The following is a 19,772-nucleotide window of genomic DNA, read 5'->3' as shown; positions in this document are numbered from 1 at the left end:
GGAGATGGGAGGTTTACCCTGGGTATCAATGTTATGTCACAGGTAGACAGAGGCACAGTATACTAAACAAGACATATGACATGTCAAACAACGCTTACAATGTGTTGATGGACAAACACATTCTCCGACTAGCATTAGGTCAAGATACCTCTTGAACACAGCCAGCAAGGTGCTCTGCCTCAAATGGACCAGGATTGTATTCCACAGCATAGGGAGTCTCCGGTGATAACTCCATCCCTACAACATGTCCAACATACATCCCTGCTAAGGTGTCAGTCACCTGCACTAGTGGTTCAGGTGGATCTTCTGAGTCTGAGGTGGAGCATGTCCATTAATCTCTGTTTGGACATGGCCTCGCATGTCAGGCACATGTCACCTCTAAGCAGACGGTATGTGAGTGAATAGAGTGTGAGTGTCTTCAATCTGGCAGCATGTGACAGCTGTTGTGGTTCCTTGATCCTTTAGGTGGGGACAGTCAGGGTGTCTCCAATTGCTGCAGATGTTGGGTGAGATACAGCCAGAATAGGGCATTTGACTTGATCACCGGTCTGATAACTGAAGAGTACAGGGGACCAATGACCCACTAGATCTGGATGTGAATCCCATCCTTATCAGGTGGGCAATGTAGAAGGTCTTCCTAGCCACTTTAGCAATGTGAGTCTGAGAAGAATGGCGACTGTCAACCTGGGTCCCCAGGTCCGTGATAACCTCCTCTGTGCTTAGAGGATTGCCACCAATATGGTAGCTTGGGGTCACCTTGCTTTTCCTGAAGGGTATGTCTACACATGTTGTGCACTCTGACTTCAGGCCATGGCCCTGGCACCAGCTATCAGTTACTGTGAGTCCCTTCTGAAGGATATCTGTGTGTGATGCACTGTCCACTATGGTGCCCAGTGTGCACTCATCTGCTAACATTGTCATCCAAAGTCCTCCCATGTTGGCCTGTTCTCATGGGAAGTACATGACAAACAATGGTGGCCAAGGACTGAGCCCTGTGTGACACCACCTGTGACCAGCCTGGAGTCTAACATAGTGCCAGCAACTCTAACCCTGTGGGTCCCGTCCTTAAGCCAGTTTGCAACCCATCTTGTGACATATGGGTTTACATTTCAGTTGTGAGGTCTTTCCACAATACCTGAGTGGGGTATTGTGTTGAAAGTGTTAGCAAGGCCAAGGTAGGTTGTATGGACTGCCTTTCCCCAACAATGGCCTAAGTGACCAATTTGAAGATGTCAACCCAGTACAAAAGGCATGATCTGCCCCTGACCAAGCCAAAATGGGATGGGTACAATGTCTGCATGTCCCCTATATCTTTGTTTATGAGCTCAATTATGATCCTCTCCATAGATTTGCAGACTACACTTGTTAAGCTTATGGGGCAGCAATTAACAGGGTCTGTAGAGGCACTGCCTTTGTGCAGATGTGCACAACTGGACCTTAACCAGCCTGTTGTGCACACTATGGAAATGTAAATCAGTGATAGGACTGAAGCCCAGGATACTGACCACCACAGTGAAAGTACTGAAACACTACACTAGACAGTGCTACAGTGTTAGGTCAGTATGAACGGATGTTGACAATTGTGTGCAAAGTATCCCATGCAAAACCTGCAGGCACAGTATACTCCCAGTTTTGTTCACACAAAAGCATTCGACAGTAACTACACAACATGGCACAGAACACACAACCATAAACTGGAGGTATTTGTTGAAGGTCACACTCATCCACAAATGTGATGGGCTGCAGAGTTCAACATATGTAAAGCCCACACTGGGCATGCTCACACACTTAGATAAATGAGACATCTTTCACACAACATGCCACAGGAAGGCTGAACTGGGCATGCTCACACACTTGGTCCAAATGTTACCCCTAGCAAATGTGAAAACACACCAGAGGATGGTCGTCCCCCTTTCTAGACACTGATCATGTAAGCACCCTATAAGTATATTGGAGAAAAGGATTCTCTCAGTAATCTGAATAGCATGCCGTGCTAATGCGTCCGTCTCTAGTGTCATAACATAGTTAGGTAGGGGTTTGAATCCAGCAGGTGGCAAGTGTGTGTGAAGGGGGTAAGTGTGTGTGTAAGTGTGTATGAAAGAAACATCCCTTTTGGCAACTGGGAAAACACACCACAGGATGATCATTCCACTTTCTAGACTCTGATGATGTCAGCACCCTATAAGTATATTGGAGCAAAGGATTCTCCCAGTAATCCGAATAGCGCGCCGTGCTAATGCGTCCATCTCTAGTGTCATAACATAGTTAGGCAGGGGTTTGAATCCAGCGGGTGGCAAGTGTGTGTGAAGGGGGGTAAGTGTGTATGAAAGAAACATCCCTTTTGGCAACTGGGAAAACACACCACAGGATGATCATTCCACTTTCTAGACTCTGATGATGTCAGCACCCTATAAGTATATTGGAGCAAAGGATTCTCCCAGTAATCCGAATAGCGCCGTGCTAATGCGTCCATTTCTAGTGTCATAACATAGTTAGGTAGGGGTTTGAATCCAGCAGGTGGCAAGTGTGTGTGAAGGGGGGTAAGTGTGTGGGTATGAAAGAAACATCCCTTTTGGCAACTGGGAAAACACACCACAGGATGATCATTCCACTTTCTAGACTCTGATGATGTCAGCACCCTATAAGTATATTGGAGCAAAGGATTTTCCCAGAAATCCGAATAGCGCGCCGTGCTAATGCATCCATCTCTAGTGTCATAACATAGTTAGGTAGGGGTTTGAATCCAGCGGGTGGCAAGTGTGTGTGAAGGGGGGTAAGTGTGTGTGTAAGTGTGTATGAAAGAAACATCCCTTTTGGCAACTGGGAAAACACACCACAGGATGATCATTCCACTTTCTAGACTCTGATGATGTCAGCACCCTATAAGTATATTGGAGCAAAAGATTCTCCCAGTAATCCGAATAGCGCGCCGTGCTAATGTGTCCATTTCTAGTGTCATAACATAGTTAGGTAGGGGTTTGAATCCAGCAGGTGGCAAGTGTGTGTGAAGGGGGGTAAGTGTGTGGGTATGAAAGAAACATCCCTTTTGGCAACTGGGAAAACACACCACAGGATGATCATTCCACTTTCTAGACTCTGATGATGTCAGCACCCTATAAGTATATTGGAGCAAAGGATTCTCCCAGTAATCCGAATAGCGCACCGTGCTAATGCGTCTATCTCTAGTGTCATAACATAGTTAGGTAGGGGTTTGAATCCAGCAGGTGGCAAGTGTGTGTGAAGAGGGGTAAGTGTGTGTGTAAGTGTGTATGAAAGAAACATCCCTTTTGGCAACTGGGAAAACACACCACAGGATGATCATTCCACTTTCTAAACTCCGATGATGTCAGCACCCTATAGTATATCAGGGAAAGGACTTTCCCCAGTAATGCGAATAAGCGCTGTGCTAATCGTCCGTCTCTAGTGTCTTAACATAGTTAGGTAGGGTTTGTATCCGCCAGATGACAAGTGTGTGTGTAGGGGGTAAGTGTGTATGATTGATATATCCCTTTTGGCAACTGGGAAAACACACTACAGGATGCACATACCCATTTCTAAACGATATCACAATTATGTATGGCTTTTTGATTACAGACATGCCATGTGTGTTGTGCACACACAGAATGCCCATGTATGTGGGTTGTCCCTCACAATAATGCATGACATTGATTACACCGGTTATGGCAATGAACACATGATGTATGTGTGTGCCAAATACACATATGTACCTGTGACTTTCAATAGTTACCATGTGTGATGCCTGCCACATGTGAATACATGGTATTTGCACAGGGTAACATTATGACCGTGGTCTTCTGTGCAGATGCTGCATGTGGGATGTGTATATACAGTGTGAGATGTAGATGCTATCAGCCTAGTAGTGAGGGATGCACACCTGGTCTGGGGCATAAGGTCTACATGTTGTTAATGTACAGGAGCTGCATGTTTTCACCTGTTGTGGGAGTGGTAAGACAGTATTCCATAGCAATGCAGTGACTGCATGCTAAGAACCATTCAGCTAGGGTGTTGTAGATACACTTATTCATTAGCATTCAGTAATTTGTCGGAATCCCTGGTGAGGGTCTGATGCCAACCAAGGTCAGGGGTCTACCAGCCTGTGTCACTTGCTCAGTGATCCCTTCCATGTTCCCTATCACGTATCCCAGTGAGCGACATCCCACATCAGCTGTGGTGGCATGGACAATGACTGAGTCATATGTGTCCATGCATCTGACTGACTTGTATGTTGTTGTTACAGTTTGGCCATGTGTTTCCATCTCATACATGTGATGTACATCAATGGGTAGGGATAGGGTTGACTGTGTACATGTGGCAGCTGTGACATTACTACATGACACACATATTCCACAACTGTACCATAGAGGTGACTGACAACTGACCTTTGCACATGCTACCAGAGTATTGAGATTACATTGGTGATTGACAGCACATAGGGCCAATGGTGAAAAAGAGACATAGGTCCATAGGTTCGTACAGGGATATCTGCCCAGGGCATGTATCCACCTAGCCAGAATGTGCGTGCCTTTCAACATGCATTGTGAATCTGTCTTGCTATGCCCTTTTCCAAGGTTAGTATACTGTGCCTCTTTCTCACAGTGACACATAAGTGATACCCAGGGTAACCCTACAATGTCACATCCAGTCATTAATATCGCTCTTGAGGATAGTCACTGAGTCAGTCCGCCTAACCTCTATTGGGATAATAATCAGGAATGAAGGGTGCCTCTGAGTTGTGAATGTGCCCCTCCACCATGTCCTATGTATATCACTCCTGAAGTTCATGTATTTCCAGCGTGTATCCTGGTGGGATCTGGATATTCTGAGATGCAGCATGGCCATTACGTGAGGGTATGACCTGGCCTTCTATGTAAGGCACAGATTGCCTATGAAGAGGCAGTATGTCACTGAGTAGAGCTGCTGCTACTTTAACCAGTCAGTATGTGGCATCTGTTTGAGCACTTTGATCACCTTGTCGAGGTACATATGTGGTAGCCCCAGTTGCTGCAGGTGTCTGGTAAGGTGCATGCCGACAGGTTCATCATAGTCAATTATGGGCATGATGAGGGATGAGTAAGGGGCACAATGTCCTCCCCTGGCCTACATGTGGATCCCATGATGATGTGGCCCATATCACATGCTTACCTAACCACTTTGTCCATGTTGTTGTCAAATGGTAGGATGCTATCAACCTGCGTGCCCCAAGGTCCATAATTCCTAGGTCTGCACTTACTGGATTAACACATATGTGGTACATTGTGGTCATTTACTGTTTGACAAAGGGGATGACTATACTCTTTCTGTCATTCATGTTGAGGCCATGGCTGTGGCACAAGTCGTGTGTTTGCAAGAGTCCCTTTGGAGGATGCGTGTGTTAGCTGTTGAGTTGATTATGGTGTTCGGTCTGCAGTCACCTGACGCGTGCTGAGCCACAGTACTTCCATGTTGGCCTGTACCTATGACAAATATATAATGAACATGACAGCCCCTAGGGCTTTGCCTTGTGGGACACCACTTGTACCAGGTTGGAGGCTGACATGGCTCCAGCAATTCTACCATGTGTGTTCTGCCCTTGAGCCACTGTGCAATACCCATAGTGACATAGGGTTAATATGTACACTGGTGGGCTTCCTAGAATGCACAAGTGGGGTATTGTATCCAAGGCTTATGCAAGGTCCAGGTAGGCTGTGTGGACCTCCTACCCCTTGACAGTGGCCTTGGTGACTGTTTCAAACAAAGCAAACAGGTTTGATAGGCAGGATTTGCCATTGACAAAGCCAAACTGTGTATGGTGACATGTCTGTAGGTCCACAATATCTAGATATGTGAGGTTCTTGATGATTCTTGCCATAGCTTTGCAGACAAAGCTAGTCAGACATATGGGGCAGTAGTGTCCAGGATCCGTGACGGCACCACCTGCATGTTGAGGGACCACTGTTGCTGTATGCCACTCTCTGGTCACATATCATGTATTAAGGCTGGGATTGAACAGTGGTGTTATGTCTGGGTGTAGCTCTTCTTGTGGTTCATGTAGGACACAGCCTGGGACACTGTCTGGTCCCATTGATGCAGTGTTTACTGCTTTGGGAAGGGCATCTCTTACCTGAGCATCTGTGATGTCAGGGGAAGCACTGTGATGCGAGACATATGTTCCCTTTGGTGTGGTGGGAGAGAAGGCAGCATTGAACCTGTCCACTAGGATGATGGCAATGTCTGTGTGTTTTATATTTTGTGTGACATATTGTATTACCTCTGAGCATATCTGGGTAGTACCACCCAGGTTACTAACATAACTACAGGCAGCCTTGTGATTATCCTCAGTGGCTTGTGGAATCCTCTCAAAGATGGCCTTAGACAATCATATGGGTGCCTGTAGTTGTCTTCCAATACTCATCAGTGGTGCCTTCACATTTTGGGAGGTTGTTGTATCATGTAGTGGCGCCATCCTTCTATTGTATAGTGTGTTTATGGCTGGTGTCCGCTGCCCAGGACATCTGTCTTTGGAGAATTGGGTCATGCTTTCATATGTGGCTTCATGATCCATGCATTCCTGAATGTGTCCACAGAATGCCTCTATACAGGTATCTGCAGTCTGGTCCATAGTTTCAACAGGCCTTGGGCCTTTGAAGGCTTCCACATCATTTATGAGGTGTGCACTTGCTTGACATGAGCTGTTGACAGGCGTGTCGCACTCCAGACAGAGCAAGGGAGGGTCACAGTCAGCTACCTGTTGGGACGCACCTCCCTGGACCACATGGAAAGAGACACAGAGGAGCTCTTACAGCACCCTCTCAAACTCAGGTCTCCCACACAGCCTTCATGCTGACACAGGAGAGTTTAGATTACTCTGCAAACACCATCATACTGGGTGATGCCAGCTACCCAAACATAGACTGTGTACATTACACAGGCCACAATACCCAAGCTCTAAGATTCCCATTGATCAGACATTCTTTGGCTATGGAACAGGTAACCAACCTTCCCACAAGAGGGGCAGATATACTAGAGCTGATCTTTACAAACATGAGTAAAAACTAATCACCACTGGGAGTATATCCCTCATTGTTGCAATCAAACCATATACTAATCACACTGGTGTTCTGGATCCCCACATATGCAAACCTCCAACACATCGATGTGTGTGTGTGGGAAATGTCCCTATTAGCAACCGTGACAGTATCGTACAGGATGCAGATCCCCCTTTGAAATAGTGATGATGTCAGGACTGTATAACTATATCACCTGTAGTAAAGTCCTCCAGTAATTTGCATAGCGCGCTCTGCTAATGTGTCTTTCTTCAGTGTCATAACGTACTTAGGTGGGGGTTTGAATCCTGCAAAGGGAATATATGAGTGTGGTTTATGTGTGTGCACTATGCTGGGAGGGTTAGCTGGCTGTTGCCAACTGGGAGAACACACTACAGGGTGCACATCCCTCCTCCTACACACAGATGATGTCAGCACCCTCTAAGTACAGCATTAGTAAAGGTTTCTCCAACTACTGCAAATAGCACACTCAGCTAATGTGTCTGTTTCTACTGTCATTGCACAGTTAGGTGGGTTTGAACCTTGCAAATGGAAAGTATGTGTTTTACTGTTGGTGGGGTTAGTGTGTGTGCACAATGATGGGGTGGGATGTGGCTTTTGCCACATGGGGCTATGCACTGCAGGGTGGTCATTACCCTTAACAAGCAGTGATGTTGATAGCACCCTATACAAACAAAACTACAAAACAGAAGGTGTTGGTACTGATAACACATGTAAGGTAACACTTGTTCAAGTAATGTCCACAAAACGGAGTAGGATAATAAAACATTTATTTTATTCTATACAGACAACATGACTACAGACAACTAAGTGCCAGTACTCAGTATAGTGTTACATGCTACTTGAACATGCACATGTACCCGAATATACCTAGATAGTGTTCTGAAGCCTGAATGTGGCGAGTGTGTGGATGTGGGATGTGTCTGTGTGTGCATTTCCGTATGGGAAGCATGTTTGCTGTGGCAATCAGGGTACTACAGTACCTGATGCACATTACATCTTCCAACTGATGAGGTTGCCTGCACCCTGTGAGTACAGGTAGAGAAGGGATGCCAGTAGTAAACAACATAGTGCACTTCTGAAATGTGTACCTGTCATGTATCAACAGCTACTCATGTAGGGTGATAAATAATGGGAATGGCAGGTGAGCGTGTGCATGTGTGTGGGTAGCAGGGTGTGTATAAATGCATGTGTGACAGAACAGATACATGTAGCTGAATCTACATAACAGCACAAGATGCACATTGCCATAGTCAATGTTAGCATGTGATGGTGTGCAGCAGGTACACTTTGTTAAGTAGTATGGGTGCAGATAACAATTGAGGACATTCATACAGTTACTGCAGCAGGACTGATGGGATATACACACATTTATACTGCAACACACAACAGTTACCAACATGTTACTACTTATACACATCTATGTAGTCACCCTGTGCATCAGCAACGTGTTTACCTTTACCTGCACCGATGTTGTAGTATGCAGGAGGTGGCACAGTGTCATCATATGCACAGGGTGTGGGTTAGATATGCCCAAGCCGCCACTGGTAACACCAATTGACATGTGTGTGTATGTGTGTTTGTGAGGGGCAGCAGTACAGGGTGGACCGTTGTTGGTGCAGTGTGTGTGTGTATGTGTTTGCCCTAGGTGTTAGGTTTCTGCATGTGTGTAAGCACGCACACAGTCCCACATAATGGCTGCCATGTACAGGGTTTTGTGGACAGCCACAGACTGCACCTGTCAGGTCATCCAAATCAGTGTCTGTGGGCACGGACACGGTACCTGTGCCTGGCAGGGTGCTACGGGCCCTATCCGTACTAACCCAGACTGGGTACTGTCATCGGAAGCAGGGGTGTGTTGACTGGACACAGTTCCCTGTTGGGACTGTCCAGAGCCACGTGCACGTGGTCTCCTGGGGCGTCTGGATGACAGCACAGACCCAGCATTGCTGGGGCTGGTGCTGGCACTTGAGGCGCCAGAGTGGGCCGTTGTCGCCCATGCCACTGCCAGCTGGTGCTCTTGCACCATTGTTATATTGTATAACCATTGCATATTGTATAACAATAGTAGGAGGCTACTGCAGCACAGGGCAGATTCACATGACGGGAAGGCATCTGTTGTCTGCAGTGTTAAGATGCTTCACATTCACCAAATGCACAGATATTGCCAACAATTTTGCAGACAGTTTAGGTGCAGGTACCCCCCCCCCCATTGTCCTACACACGTGTTATTAGTTATCCCAGATGACTGTAACCTCCCTATCCTCTCACATGTCCAGGTGAGAGCCACCCTCATCATTGCAGAACACATATCATCACTGTTACGGAATGGTATCCCTGGATGTGTGCTACATTCACCCCTGGAGGACATAGCACCACAGGACAGACTGATATTAATCCATGGCCATACTACAGGATATGTACCTGAACAGTGCCATACATACACAGTGGTCCCACACCAATGAGGAGGAACCTCTACTGACCCTGGGAACTACTGCATCATATGCACAACTGGCCTTGTGTTCTAAGCTATGGAAGTGTTAGTTATGGCCCACATGTACAACAATTTTACATATGTTTATATTTCATGACTATCTACACACAACCTATCTCATGGACATACCTATTGATAGTGAACTATGATACATTTGAGGTGTCACAGTATACACAGGATTAACCTGCTACTTTGCATTACCTGTGTTTGTGGCAGCTTTTGGTGAGTCAGTCGTGCTGCTTGTATTTTGCTGCTGTTGCTGCTGCTGCTGCTGCTGTTTTGCTGCTTGCTGTCAGTATATTTTGTTTTCTCTCTGTCTGTCTCTCTCTCTCTCTCTCATTCGGTTAGTGCAATGACTGTATTGCATGAGTGGAGTGTGGGTACTGAATACTTTTGTAGGTATCTGCATGGATCCATGTGATGGCCTCTGCACCAATTGCAAGGCAGCATTTGCTAATTGCAAGCAGCTGGGTGTGTACTAATTGCATGTCTCACTGTGATTTCAGGACACTGCTATAAAAGGGTATGTGAGATAGGCGTTGCCCTTTCAGATTGTAGGCCGTGGACCATGCTGGTATGCTGTTGACAGTGTTCTGTGAGTGTGAAGGTTAGTACATCTCCCATGCTTCATGCTGTGTTGTAGATTCAGGTTGCTGCATTTATCATGCCTGTTCCTGTAGTGAGTGTGTATGCATACTGACACCTACAACTATATGTCATATGTATTGCTATATGAATATATATATATATATCTGTGTACATATACATACTTTCATATATGTACATTAGCTGACATTATTGGGTACAAGCTAACAATTAGCAGGGCTGTTTCCATTAACACTACTCTAGTATGGGAATCCAGTAATTGGGACTATAAAAGTCTGCCTGACATGCTTTGGGTAGTAGACATACTATATTGCCTTTATCTTCATTCCTACTATTACATGTTCCACTTATTTAGCACTATATTCCTGTATGAGAGTCATGGCTTAGTGGTAGGTCATACAGACTAGTGTTACAATGGTCTTGTGGTAGGGCCTACTAGTATGCTCATATTCTGCTTTTGGGTTGAGTATAGGGCCTATCAATCACAGTGCTAGAGGCACCTTTAAGCAGTTAAAGGGCTTAGTAGGTCTCACAGGAGCCAGGCTGTGTTGCAGATTCTGGTTGCTGCATATATCTTCACTGTTTCCTGTAGTGAGTGTGTATGGCTAGTGAGACCTACGATTATATTTCATATGTATTAATATATATTTATATATATGTATGTGTTGATATACATACCTTCACATATGTACATTACCTTACATTATTATGTACAAGCTAACAGGTAGCAGGGCTGTTTCTGCTCACACTGAACTAGTATGGGAATCCAGTAATTTGGCCATTAAAACTCTACCAAACATGCTTTGGATAGTACATCTCCTATATTGCCTTTATACTGATTCCTACTATTACATGTTATATTTATTTTAGCAGTGTGCTCTTCCACAGCAGGCATGGCTTAGTGGTAGGTCAAACAGACTAATGTTACCTAGGTCCTGGTTTCAAGACTGACAGTGGGAATTTTTTACTTTGCAAACTTTCAAACTGAGTACAGGACTTGTCAATCGAAGTGTTGAGGCCACCTGTAAGCAGTTAGAAGGGTAAGTAGGTCACACAGGGGTCAGGCTGTGTTGCAGATTCAGGTTGCAGCAATTATGTTAACTTTTTCCTGTAGTGAGTGTGTATGGCTACTGAGACCTACGATTATATTTCATATGTATTAATATATATTTATATATATGTATGTGTAGATATACATACCTTCACATATGTACATTACCTTACATTATTATGTACAAGCTAACAGGTAGCAGTGCTGTTTCTGCTCACACTGAACTAGTATGGGAATCCAGTAATTTGGCCATTAAAACTCTACCACACATGCTTTGGATAGTACATCTCCTATATTACCTTTATACTGATTCCTACTATTACATGTTATATTTATTTTAGCAGTTTGTTCTTGCAAAACAGGCATGGCTTAGTGGTAGGTCATACGGGCTAATGTTACCAAGGTCCTGGGTTCGAGACTGACAGTGGGAATTTATTTTTCTTAGCAAACTTTGGAACTGAGTACAGGACCTGTCAATCAAAGTGCCATAAAGGCACTTTTAAGCACTTTAAACCAGGTCTGCGCTTGTTTGCTGAGCTCACGCATGCGACTGGCGGTGAGCTCCGCTAACACAAGCGACACCAGCTATTTTCTTTGAAAGAAAAGAAAAAGGGGTGACAGGAAAGTGGTGAAAAGGGGTCACAAAGAGGGTAAGACAGTAGGGAAAGAAGCGTGGGATTTGCAGGAAGGGTGTAGGTAAGGCCCATAGATGCCCATGTCTTTTGCAGCAACAGCTGTATATTTCTATGTATTTTGGTGAGACATTTGAAACCTTCCACCTCTGAGAGAGGTGTCAGGACAACATTAATATTTGTTGTACAGCCAATTGTAATTAACAGTTTAGATGTCCAGCGGACATGTCTGCGATGGACAGTTATGTATGGGCGTAATTTTTTGTGGGACAGAGTGCCCTTTTTTTTTTTTTTTACAGGTGAGAGTGGTATGACAGGTGAAGGAAGTCGGTAAAGCTGGGGAGGTAGGTTGGGTAGGTTAACAGACAAGACAGACAAGACGCATACAGGGACGGTGTATGACACACGTGGGGGTTACACAATTGACGGGACGGAGGTTGGGATATCTGAGATGCACGAGCCCACAGATGGCAACAGTGGAACTGATATCCCCACCCATAGGCAGTTGCCACTGTTCCTTCACAGCCCAGGACGGGCTGTGCTGGGGCTGTGGGCGGGCAACGGCCGGGGCCGTTAGCTGTGCCACACGAGCCTCGAGCTGGCGAGGGGTCCAAGAACAGTGTCTTGGATCTCCCTACGCACCACAGACCAGACACCGCGGAGGGTGAGTGGACGAACCCCTCCGCCACACTTGCAGAGGGGACGGGCCCCATCCCCTGCAGCTTCCACCGAAGGTGGCACAGGGCCACCGGAGGGTCCGCCTGGGCACTAGTGCCAGGTGCAGTCACCAGCTGAGGTGGGAGAGGTGGGTCCGCTGGGACCTGCCTTCCCAAGCGTTCTAGGTTTGTGAGTAGTTATGTTAGTTTGGGTTAGTGGCATTTTATTCCATTCAGATTAGTTGTAACAGCATGCATTGGTATTCCCATCAAACAAACACCCAGATATGGACACCATTGAACAAGGGGCATATCAATATCACATGCATTATTTGAACAGCAAAACACAGTCAAACGACATGCAGGGTTGATTAATGGCAACAGGCCATCGTATTTGCAGGTATGAACAGGGCACATGCATGAACAGACATGCATATATGTTTGGAACGGACAAATGTCCATGATTAATGAAATGTTCACATACCATTATTTAGTGGATGTTGTTATATGGAATTACAGGGTTGGGTGGGGATAGAAAGTGATGACACATTCATATGTTAAACATTAATTCACATTTATCATAGATACACAATTAAGTTGAGGCTGATGTTTCAAAATAATCTTTATTTGACTGTCATGCTACACCTGTTACACATACATCACTATCCTACTTATTTTGAATTTGATCAGATACATCATCCTGCTACACTTTGATGACAGGACAGGGGACAACTATGGCTGTTTAGTCTGTCAGATAATCATTCATTCTATCTGCAAATTGTTTACTGTTATCACCATATACAGATTTTGAGCTAGACATTCAGATTCAGACACACTGAAATCAGTTTGGGATGTTAATTTGTACTTCCCACATGCATTTAGTTCTGTAAAATCACACTGAGGCTTATATATTCAGGGGTTATTACTACTTTATTTATTCATACCTGAGCATTTCTGTCACTCTCATACATTCTGCAACTTCACAGTTCAGGTTGGTACTTCTAGGCTTTGTTCACATATTAGACCTGTGGTGATTCAAACACTTTCCAACAGCCTCACTTCTGTCATGATTCAGCATTTCAACAGGGATATATCTGACATGTGACTACCTCAGATTCTGAAGCTGTACTCTTGAGACTATACTGCAGGTTACAGTATATTTAATTAATGATGGGACATCTGTATTACAGCACTGTTTAATCCTATCAATTATATTTCCAGTTACACTTGCATACTGATGAACTTGTTGCAGCCATACCTGCAGACGTTCAATTCCTGCTTGCACATTATATTACTTTTAATCAATACACTGCACTGTTCTGATACATGGTACATAATAATATTTATTTACAAGTACTGGGTGGGGTTACTAATCTGCATGGTGGCCGCACCAGCCTTCTGGCGTGCATCTCGACATTCGCAGAGCGGACACCTGCAGCTGTAATACAAAGGGAATAATATTGGACTACACATCTCCATGGTATCAGCTGGTTGAAATCCTTACATACATGGGTAAAATGTGACTTACTCAGTAGTGGGCGTTGGGCATTTGCGGGCCTCCTGGATCCAACGGTTCAATTGGTCCTGCTTGCGTCTCTTCAGGTCCGCATGGTGGTGACGGACCTGCTCACCAGTGCGTGGAATGCCAGTAGCACTGGTCAGCTCACGAGCCAACTGGTCCCACGCCTCAGCCCTATATACTCCCCATGAGACCTGGCCCTGCATGAGTTGGGCCTCGTGATTATGGACAAGGAGCCAGACCATGTATCTGGACTCCTCAACGCCCCAACGCTGTGCTCGAAAGCAACGTCCTCTCCACTCATGCTGACTGCAAGTCTGTTCTACAATCAGTTATGCTGTGTATTCCCGCCTATGGGGCTTATATATGCCGCTTTTCCGCACATTTCTCTGATTGGCCGTTTTGGAATTGTATCTACTTCACTGAAAATGCTTTCTCATGCTCCATTCTGGGTTTTATCCCATATATATGCTATTTCTGCTTTTCTAGGTATTGCTGTCATGGCTTGGTGGTTTAGTTCCTTGACTCTAGTGCATGGTATCCTGTGCTCGAATCTGGCAACTGCTTTTTGCTTTTCCTGACAGAAATGAGTTGAAGACCTGTCAATCAAACATGCCAAAAGCACTTTTAAGCACTTTAAACCTGTTCTGCGCCGTTTGCGGAGGTTACGCGCACTGGCAGTTAGCTTGTGGGAGCGCGCAAACGGTGTGCGCTGGGATAAATCTTAATTGGCTAGTGACACACATGTTCAGCTAATTGCACACAGTTTCAGCCTGTTTATCCGCTGCTTGGCAACGGGCACGCAGTTTGCAGCTTTTAAACACTACTCGACCACGGGCACTCTGTCTCACGGCAGCTTAGCTATCAGTACATTTCTGACTATTTTTATTCTTATGTTACTTCAAAATATATGCTCTGTTTCATTCCATTTTACAAAAGGGAATACATTTACATTTGTACAATACTGTCTGGGGGCTTTTAGTGCTTATTTACAAAAATAAAAAAGGTTGTTGTAGGGGCTCGAACCCTGCCTGCCTACACATAGGGCGGGTACTCTACACTAAGCTATTATTTCTTGGCTTACTTTGCATATTTAGTTCTTATATCCTTTTCCCTGACTGCTAACTGTGATTGCGCTAGTAGCACACCCGCACACAGTAGCAAACATTTACGGGTTTAACAAAAAAAAAAAGGTTTTCATTTACTTTTATGACATCTCTTCACTTTATACACTGATGGCCAGTCGGGGCATGTGTTGTATAGTGTGTTTATTCACATTTTCATGGCCTTTCTCGTGGCTGTTTACTTTCAGCCATTCTAGTTTTCCGGGGGCGTGTCCACTTGCAGAGCTTAGCCTACAGACACGCCCCCTACTCTCTTACATGGACCGTGTAAGAGTTACTGGTGTGATTCAGCATGCCTCATGCACCTCATGCATATGCATGACATGCTGACATCACACAGTTTAACTGCAGCCTCCGTGTAAGAGTTATAACTCTTACACGGAGGCTTCCTGAATCTGGCCCTTTGTCTGTGTGTCAGTTTTCATTCATAATTTTGTCACATTTGCCATTACATTTTGCTGCTTTTTGCTGCTTTTTCTTTCTTTTTAAAATCGCAATCTAATCATGAGCAACTGTTTATAGCACTAGTTATGAAAGTAACGATTATTGTGTAGCAACACGCATATGATGCACTTATTGTGTGGAAACACATGGTATATCTGTGACCTAGCTTAAGATGAAGAAGCCACTGACGTGGATAGTATCATAAGTCACTGGCAAGCTTTCAGTACTTCTGTAAATCCAGCCAAAATTAATTATTGAAGAGTAACTTACTGGAATTTTAACATATAGGCAGAGAGTATACGATTCATATTTTGTATAGGAAGTTACTAAGCTGTAACATTTTGTTTGGAAATATTATTGCTGCATTGCAGAAATGTGACCTTTCTACATTAAAATGAAATATACAATGACAAATACTCCTTAAGGTTTTGAAATTAATAATGTTAATAAAATTTAATCATTTTCCATAAAATTTAGCTTCTTTCAGATTTCCTTTCCAATTATAATTTCTAAGATTTTTGCATTTCTTTGAGGCATAGGCTAGATTAACAAGTCAATAATCTTTCAGGAATCAGGAGTTATTCATGCTAAAATCATGATACATCAAGAGCTACAATAACAAATGAACAAAGTTAACTGCATCAATTTTACTTTTAGTTGGTCAAAATCATCGTACTCTTTCAGCTGTTTTGATGCATAGTATCCTCCAAACTAAAGGGGTGGCGAAAGCCACAAAACTCTGGGCTAGGCTTATAAATGCCCTTGGGCAGATAGCCTAGTATGAACCTATGAACCTATGATGGTTGACTTCATCAAAGTAATGGTCCATGAAAGAGTCCCTTATTGTTGAAAGTCTTATAAATTGTTACCATGTGATATATTTCTGTCCTGCAATGTAGTGCAAACTAATTTAGGCATCTCTGTCTATTTCCATACTGTGTATTAAATGACCTCATTGTCTTTGGTCCTTCTTCTGTGTAACTCAGGATTAGTATGAACCATTGGATATGGGTACTATAAGTGAACACTATATTCCAAAGATGGCTTGATATCTGAGCTGAATAAGGGAACTATAAGCAATAAACACCAGTTGAGAATGTACCTCAATTATTTCAACACTTGCTTTCTGCATTTTAATTCATTAACTAATTAAATTAACCAGTCAATTATTGTAATAATGTATTTATTAGCAATTTGGTAACCAGGTAGGTGGGCTGAGCAAAAAAATATTTTCAGTCATGACCTGAACTCTAGAGGAGAAAGAAAACACATGCAACAAATAGAACAATTCAGAATAAAACATGTACGAAATGTTAAAAGATTCCACATACATAGTACAGTTAGAATGTTACAATACTATAACATATTATTTACATTGTTTACAAAGTAATATCATCTGTGGTTTCATCTGTATAAAAGAATGGACATTGTATCACAATATAGCCATAGTCAACATATTGGTATAGGTTATCTAGGGAAACATTTATGTGCAACTTCTTGTTTGAGATTATTGGCATTGCTACCTGAGTCAATTTATTCAATAGCCACTTGGATTAATTACTGGTCAGTTTATGTTTACATCAATATCTTGATTTTTTCCAAGTCCATTGCTGCAGACTTTTTTTAATGCTAAAAAGTACATTTTTCATATTTGTCTACATTGATAAATTATCCAGAGCTCCTCAAAGTCTGATAACATCAATCTATTTTTTTTTTTTTGGAGCAGCACCCCTTGATCACCAAGCCCACCTCTTACTGTTCTAGTGAATCATCTGTTCATCTAGATCTTGGAGTTCAAGTTACAAGTTCTGCTTATGCTTGCCTACAAAGCAAAAGCTGACTATTCAGGAGTTGTGCCATCATCCTCACAGGTCCAGGGCTTTCTGTAACCCTAAATAACCACCCTGCATGCTAACATCATTAACTTTGGCAGGCAAAAGGATCATACCTTTCAACCTCTTAGAGCAAAAGGTCTGGACAAAGCCTAAAATGATGAGAAGACAAATAGGGACAGATTTTAAATATTGCTCTTGCAAACTTAGAAAGTTGATAGAATAATAGGTGTTTCATTAGCATGAATTTTCTGAAGGATGTGGAGTCTTAAACTCAAATATCTGTCATTATTTAATGAGTTAAATCCTCAGCTATTTGCCAGAAAGATTTTAGGAGGAACACATGAAAAATATGAGACAAAAGTCTGGACATTCTGTGAAAATCTATACAGTTGAGAGGTATGAATAGGATTAGCTTGAGTGAGTGTCCTAGCCACAAGACACTATGGCAGCCATACCTACTCTGGTCTCCCATCTCCCTGCCCATTGTTTTCTTTCAGATCTGATGGAGAAGTGCCTGGCATGCTGCCACAGCACAGGTGTGTCCATCCTCTCCACCTGGGTCATCAAGAGCCCAAGTTGTTAATCAAATTTGGGTTACCCTTACTAATCTATTGCTAAATCACCAGCATATTTAGTGGAGTATGCATACTTGAATAAAGTGGAGTCACTAAAGGAGAAGTTGAACAGGTACAGTCTCAGTAGGAAGTCATATGGCACTTATAGGTTCATAGGTTTACTAGGCTAATGACCACAAGGGCCTTTTTAAGCCTAGCTATGCATCCCTTCCACATCTAAGGCCCAATTCTGGCCTCAAGCCTGCTTGTCACTATGACCGATGAATATTTCCACATTGTATTCTCCTCTCAAACATTTTCAATGCTTAGTGAGTTATAAAAATAACTCAAAGCCCCAATGTTGACAAATTTAAGATTTGACCATATGTTAACCCTGGCTGAAATGCTTTTCAGCCGAACCATATTTCAATTGCTCTTTTGAAGGTATTAATACTTCCTGTAGCACTAATTCTCATATGTAAGTTATTTGACACACTCCCTGCCCTGAAATGTAATAAAGTAGTTATAGCACATGAATTAGATTTTGGTAAATCTGTCGAGAATCCATTATTTTTTGTCAGAGCAGAATGGTTCAAAAAACTAAGTTCTGATGTGGCTGAGACAGCCACCTCCATTTTATACCTTAATAATAGAATAAAACTCTGTACCCATGAACTACCTGATAGGTGGTAGTCTACTTAACACCGAATGTGTGATAAGAGACCTTGGGACACAGGTGGACAGTAGTCTCTCCTTTGATAATCACATCGCCACAGCAGTCAGGAAATCCTTCTATGTGGCACACCTCATCACAAAAGTTTTCTCATCCAGGAAAAAAGAAGTCATTGTTCCCCTCTACTCATGACTTATTAGACCCATTATAGAGTACAACGCCCCTTTTGGTATGTACCTCACAAGACATCTACAACAACTGGAAAGGCCACAGAAATACCTCACAAAGAGGATTATTGGCCTCAAACAGATGCCCTATGCAGACGGTCTCAAAAAACTCCAGCTTTACTCCGTCGCATATCGCCTACTCAGAGGCGATCTCTGTCTAACATGCAAAGCTATGTCAAACCCAGAGCTGTTGGACATAGTCCACTTAAAGAAATCCCAATCCCTCCAAGCTACACGCTCTAGGGACCTAAATCTTGTCACCACAATAAACAGAACATGCCGGAGGGATAGATTCTTGTCCCAGAGACTTCCCATACTCTGGAACAAACTACCTATCTATATCAAACAAAGCTCCTCATTAGCACTCTTCAAGAAAAATCTTGATGATTGGATGGGAAATAGGAAATTCACCCCGGAGATCACTTCTGTGGCTCTGCTTGACAGGGGCACAGGAAAATAATTTTCTTGGGTGGCTTATATAGGCCACAGGGCCTAGTACCTACCTATGAACCTATAAGATCTCCTCGTATCAGCCTATAACCAATAGAGACCAAGGATAATCTCTTTGTCTATCATTATAATGGAGATACCTGATTCCTGCTATCATTCTAGTAAATAATCTTTGAATATGTTCTAATCTCTTAACCTGCAGGGAACTATAAATACAAAAAGACCCACAATACTTGAATATCAGTCCCAGTGCTGATTTAAATAAGGGTAGAAGGACTACAACTGTCTGACTAACAAAACAGCATGTAACGTAACTTAAAAAAAAAAACATAATATCTACCAATCAGACCAGAAATGTGATGATTAAATTTTAAGCTAGCATCTATAACAATAATTAACTCCTTTACAGTCTTTGTATCTGTTGGAATACGGATGTCGAGGAC

The sequence above is a fragment of the Protopterus annectens genome, chromosome 6.part0, assembly GCF_019279795.1.
Source record: "Protopterus annectens isolate FY-2018-M chromosome 6.part0, PAN1.0, whole genome shotgun sequence".
Taxonomy (NCBI): Eukaryota; Metazoa; Chordata; order Ceratodontiformes; family Protopteridae; genus Protopterus; species Protopterus annectens.
Note: the sequence above shows the minus strand (reverse complement) of the source record.